Below are 5,869 nucleotides of genomic sequence, written 5' to 3'. Positions count from 1 at the left end.
AGCTACTATTTTACACACTACCATACTTCTTCTACTACACCACCCCACCACTGTTATTACTTCACTGTGCTATTGAGAGGATTTAAAGAGCTATGGATGGGAAAGGTCTGGCCATGGTAAATGCTCAATAAACACCACATTTTTTAAGTTCAAAAGACCTCTTCGATCAGTATGATATAAAATTCTATTTGAAAAGCATTTATTTGCAGTGTTTTTCTTTCCTAGTACAACAAAACTTTTGGCACATCTTATAGATGACAGCATCTTATGGTTGACGAATTATAGTACTTAGATCCACTGTCCTCATGAGTTCCTGGAATAGGTGTGCCCATCAAATTCAGTGACCTTCTCAGTGGTCAGTGCCAGGTAATCAAACAAAATTTGCCCCTAACATCTTCTAAAAAATGGATTACCAGAAACACTTAATTGTGTTTAGAATAAACACATTTGCTTTGCTGTCCTCTACCATTCTCCTGGGTCCCTGTCCATCTGCCCAGAGCAGGGTCTTGAGCCCTGGGCAGATCTGGCAGCGTGCTCAAAGACCAGAGAAACTCGGGAGGGTGTCCCATTCCCCATCTAGCTCTGACCCCTGGTGGCCCTTCAATCCCCGGAGACTTCTCCCCGCATCCTGTGTCGGGCAGCGCGGCCCGGGGCAGTCACTGTGTCTCCTTGACTCTCCCAGTGGTCTCTCGGTTCCCCAGATCACACCCGCTCACTAAGGGTAGACGGCACAAGAGGGGAAGGGCTCTTCATTGCTCCATCTGGGTCCCTGCCTGGGATTTGGCTCAGAATCTCGGGCTGCGGGCCTGGCAGAGCCCATAGGAGGCAAGTGTGTTAGCGGTCCCATGAACAGGAAACGTTTACGGGGAGGGCTTTACTTCATGTTACCTTAGTTCCTCTTCTCTTAATAAGGCTGGCTCCACCACTGGAAGCTGGGGGAAGAGGGGCCCTGACACAGCACAGCCTCAACTTCCAGGCTGTGGCTGTGAAAGGTTAGGAAGAGTTTGATCTTCCATGGGGGTAATGGCGGGCCGAGGGGCAGGAACCAAGGAGGACCTGGGACAGAGCATGGGAACCCTCACCTCATCCCCAGGGTTGAAGAAGCTACAGTACCTTCTCAGGGAAGGTACTGAAAAGCCAGAGGCATTGGTGACTTTGCCAGGCTCCTGACAAGTGTCCATCTCACCAACCCTAAGTCCTTTGACTCACAATGGACGAGTCCTGACCAGTGACAGGCATGGCCCTCACCAGCCTCGGCTTCTGATCCGTGATGAGACAAGTTGGCTGGGAAAGATGGATTACACTGTGGCAACATAAGCCTCTTGAAGGGCGTAACAAAGCTGTGTCTACACACACACACTCTTCGGCCTCTACCCTCCATGTCCCCCACCCCAGGCCTGAACTGCTTCTTCTCCAAATATAGCCTGGGGGGTGGGGGTGGATCCCTGGCTTCAGATCCTACCCCTTGCTCCACTTGCTAACTGACCAGCCTGCAGCAGGGCCTGACTTTCCCCATCTTTAGAAAGGGGATGCTGATGCTAACAATACCAGTGTCATAGGGTGACTGGATTAAGCGAGAGGCAAGCATGGCCAACATCCAAGGCAGGCATGGATAAACTGGACAGAGTGAGACAGAGTCGTGTTGCCTTGACTGTGGGCTTGGGTGCACCGGGAGCTTAACCAAAGGAGCTGGAGGACGTTCAGGTAACCAGCGGGGCCTGAGGGATTGGTCCTGGTGCCCCCCTACCGTATAACCCTCTCACCCTAACTCTTTGCCCCTTCTTCAGAAACAGCCACAAACACTGATTGAATACGTGCCATGTACCAAGAGCCGGGGTTCCAGGCCAAGCAAGGCTCCTCGCCTGCCCCCCAGGCTGTCCCAGGCTCCCGTCCCAGAGGCTCTGAGGAAGACAGTTATTCTCAAGGACCCATGGCAACAGGGCAGTGCTGGCGGAGGCAGACAAGGGCTCCTCAAAGCAGAGAAGGCTGGCATGCTGGGCTGCACCACGTGGGCAGCTGCTAACTGCTACCTGCCTCCAGGGCCCCACCCGGAGGTCCCCCACCTCTGCCTCAGGCCTTCTCTGGCGCAGGGCGTAGTATCCAGTTGGGGGTGGGCGTTGGTGGGTGTGAGCCTCAGCTTCCTTGCCCCTCCGGGGTGTGCCCCGTGCAGGACCCCAGGGGTCCCAGGGGGACGGAGTCCAGGTGTCCCCAGTGGTAGTCTGCTCAGGGACTCCCCCGTATTGATCCGATTCCCTCCCTTCTGTCTCATTTCCCCACTCCCTCAGCAAGCCCCCTGGGATCACCTCCCAAGTAACTGTTTGCACCCAAATGCTGCGTCAGGTCGGCTGTGGACACGGAGGCCAGCCCTCTGTGAAGGGGCTTGCAGGCTCGTGGGCAGCGCAGCTGGCCCTCCCAGCTCAGGCCATTTCAGCCACGCTGACAAGTAGCTGACAAGTACCGCTGCTCCAAAGCTCCCCGCGAGCTGGGCCGAACCCGAGACCTGTCAGGCTGGCATCACCTCTTGCTTCTCTCTCTGCCAGGTCCTGCTTCCTCCCCCTTTCTCTCACAGGACCTGCTCCTTAATCAACTTGTGGCACCCTGAGCTCCATCCCAGAGTCTGCTTTGGGGGAAACCCCACCTACGAGGCTCCCCAAAAGCAAATCTGTGTTTCAGATCTCAGCTCAGGCTGAGGGAGAGGGGAGAAGGGGGAGGCGGGGAGAGAGCTAGCACAAACCCAGGGCCGCTTCCCATGTGCGGGCTAAGGCTGACCTGGACCACACAGCCTGTCAAGCTGCCAGGTGGGAGGCAGGGAAAAGTTAGGATTGAGGACAGAGAGAGAGAGAGATAGCTGGGCCTCTTCCCGAGGGCTGATCTCTGCTCCCAACGCTCTCTGGCCTCAAAGATGGGAGAAGAAGGGTAGAGAGGACCCTGTCCATGGGGCCCTGGCCTTTTCATGCAACGCCCCCACCCCCTCGGAGAAGGTGGCTCAGCGCTTGCCTTAAGGGTAAGTCAAAAGGATGGAGGCACCTGGAAATCCCTCCCTCGGAGGCCACGATTCCTGGTCTTTGTCTGTCCCGGGAATGCTGTTCTCTCAGCCTGTGAGTGGCTCTTAGAGGTTCTGCCAAACCCTGTAAACTGGGGTCCAGGAGCCCAGCTCCACCCCGGCCTCTGCCTGCAGCCTTCAATCAGATCCCTGGAGAGCTCCCGTGTAGCCCCTAGAGATGCCTGCCTCACCAGATGTGCACGGTCAACAGGCATCATCTTAGTAAGAGTGGGACCAGTCATGTAGGAGACTCAGAGCTGACCCTAACCCTTGAGGAGCTTGAGAACCCAAGTGAAGAACTTACACAGACCCAAATGACTACAGGGCTAAGCGATAGATGCTAAGTGACGTGTAAATAGCTTCTAGAGAAAAGTGCCTGTAGGAAAACACCTCCCTCAGTTGGAACGGTCAGGAAGCTTTGGGAAGGAGGAAATAAGACTTCAAGGACCAGCCCTCTAAGCCAGTGCTGGCCAACAGACACATACCATGGAACACACAGGCACACCCTGTTTTATTGTGCCTTCCTCTATTGCGCTTCACAGATAGGTTTGGGGCGTTTTGCTGTTTTGTTTTTAACAAACTGAAAGTTTGAGCAACCCTGCATTGTCAGAGGGTGTTTAGCATTTTTTAGCAATGAAATATTTTTACACTAAGGCATGTACATTACCTTTTTAGACATAATGCTTTTGTACACTTAATAGACTACAGTATAGTGTAAACATAACTATTATATGCACCAGAAAACCAAAACATTCATGAGACTTTCCATGTTGCAATCTTTGGTGTATTGCAGTGGACTGGGATCAAACCTGCAGTATCTCCAAGGGATGTCAGTGATGTGAGCCACATCTCTAACTTTTTTAAACTTAAAATTTTTAGCAGCCACACAGAAACGGGTAAGGAACAAATTGCAATCATTTTAATCATATATCTTATTTGACCCCTACATAATTCAAAATATTAGTTCAACAATAATAAAAATAAACTAACTGATGTTTGCCACCTTTTTTTCATACCAAGTCTTTATACTTTCAGCACATCTCAGTGCTCACTGAAGCCCTCAATGGTCACGGGGGGCTAGTAACTGTGGTGCTAGAGAATGAAGCTGTAAGTACTCACCCCTCAGGGCATATGCATAGACCAGCTGCACTGGCATCACCTTGGAACTCATAAGATGAGCAGAATCTCCATCCCTGCCTGGACTTCCTGAATCAGAATCTACGTCTAAGAGCTCCATGCGATCTCCCATGAGAAGTCGAGAAGCACAGCTCTAAGCCTTTTCCTCTCCCTCACTACATACATCCCATCAATCGCTCAGACCTGATGAGTTTAAATATCTCCTAAATCCACTGTACTTGCCCCCTCGATACTACTAACTCCCTGGTATAAACAGCCACTCTCTTATCCTGTTCTTGGTTAAACTATCTCAGCAAAAATGTTGAAGTCTAAAACCACATTGTCGTGACTTAGACCTTTGCAAACAGGGTCTTTGTAGATGATAAAGTTAGGATGTGGTTACTAGGTGGGGTCCAAATCCAGTAAGACCCACACCATTTATAAAGTGTCCTGAAAAGGGGGTATCTGGACACAGAGACAGACACTCAAAGGAAGAACACTGTGTGAAGATGAAGACAGAGATCAGAGTGATGCAGCAAAAGCCAAGGACCATCAACAATCACCAGCCAGGGCTGTTCTGGTGGCTCCGTGGTTATGAATCTGCCTGCCAATGCAGGAGACATGGGCTCGATCCGTGGTCTGGGAAGATCCCATATGCCATGGAGCAACTAAGCCCATGGGCCACAAATACTGAGCCTGTGCTCTAGAGCCTAGGAGCCGCAACTACTGGAGTGTATGTGCCGCAACTACTGAAGCCCGCGTGCCCTGGAGCCTGTGTTCTGTGTCAGAAGTCCCTGGAATGAGAAGCCCACACACAGCAATGAAGAGTAGCTCCTGCTCACCGGAACTAGAGAAAGCCCATGAGCAGCAATGAAGACCAAGCAAAAAAAATAAATAAATAAAGATCGCCAGCAGGCAGATCACCAGGAGATAGGCGAGAGGCATGGGAAAGACTCCCTCATAGCTCTCAGAAAGAACCAACCTTGTGGACACCTTGAGTTTGGATTTCTAGCCTCCAGAACAATAAGGTAAATTTCTATTGTCTTATGTCATCCAGTCTGTGATACAGTACCCCAGCAAAGGAATGCACAGCCAAATCTTAGTAGCTCCTAAAGCCTCTTCCCTCTTCCACTCATGCCAGCTTTCACCCTGAAACCCTGACCTGTGAAGAATGCTCTAGTTACAACCAGAAGGACCCTCTTAAAATGAACATGGGAAAAGAGCATTCCCCCAGCGTTGCTCCTTCTGTCACTCTGCATTCTATTTCTGAACAACACCTGGTTCTCAACACCACACACACACACACACACACACACACACACACACACGAATCTTTCCTTTCCATGACAAACTATAACTTTTTCCCTCCTCTGGGCTTTGACACATGCTGTTCCTTTCCAGAAACACTGGTCCCTCCACTTCCCCCGTCAGCTTTCTCTACTCATCTTTCAGGTCTCACTTCCACTGCTAGTGCAGTCTGGATAAGGCCCCTGTTATTCTCTCTCCTAATACCCTCTCTTGTCCTTAATAGAGACCAGTGCTGGGCCATGAACAGATTGTTTTATGTCCATATCAACCTAAAGAATGTAAGTGTTTAGAAACTGCTACTGCAGATTGTCATGGCTGCGACAAAGCAAGTAAGTGATAAGTAGACTCAACTCATTGAACAGGCTTTGGATGGGTTCAAGTATGACCCAACTTACATGGTAG

The sequence above is a fragment of the Odocoileus virginianus genome, chromosome 26, assembly GCF_023699985.2.
Source record: "Odocoileus virginianus isolate 20LAN1187 ecotype Illinois chromosome 26, Ovbor_1.2, whole genome shotgun sequence".
Lineage (NCBI taxonomy): Eukaryota > Metazoa > Chordata > Mammalia > Artiodactyla > Cervidae > Odocoileus > Odocoileus virginianus.
Note: the sequence above shows the minus strand (reverse complement) of the source record.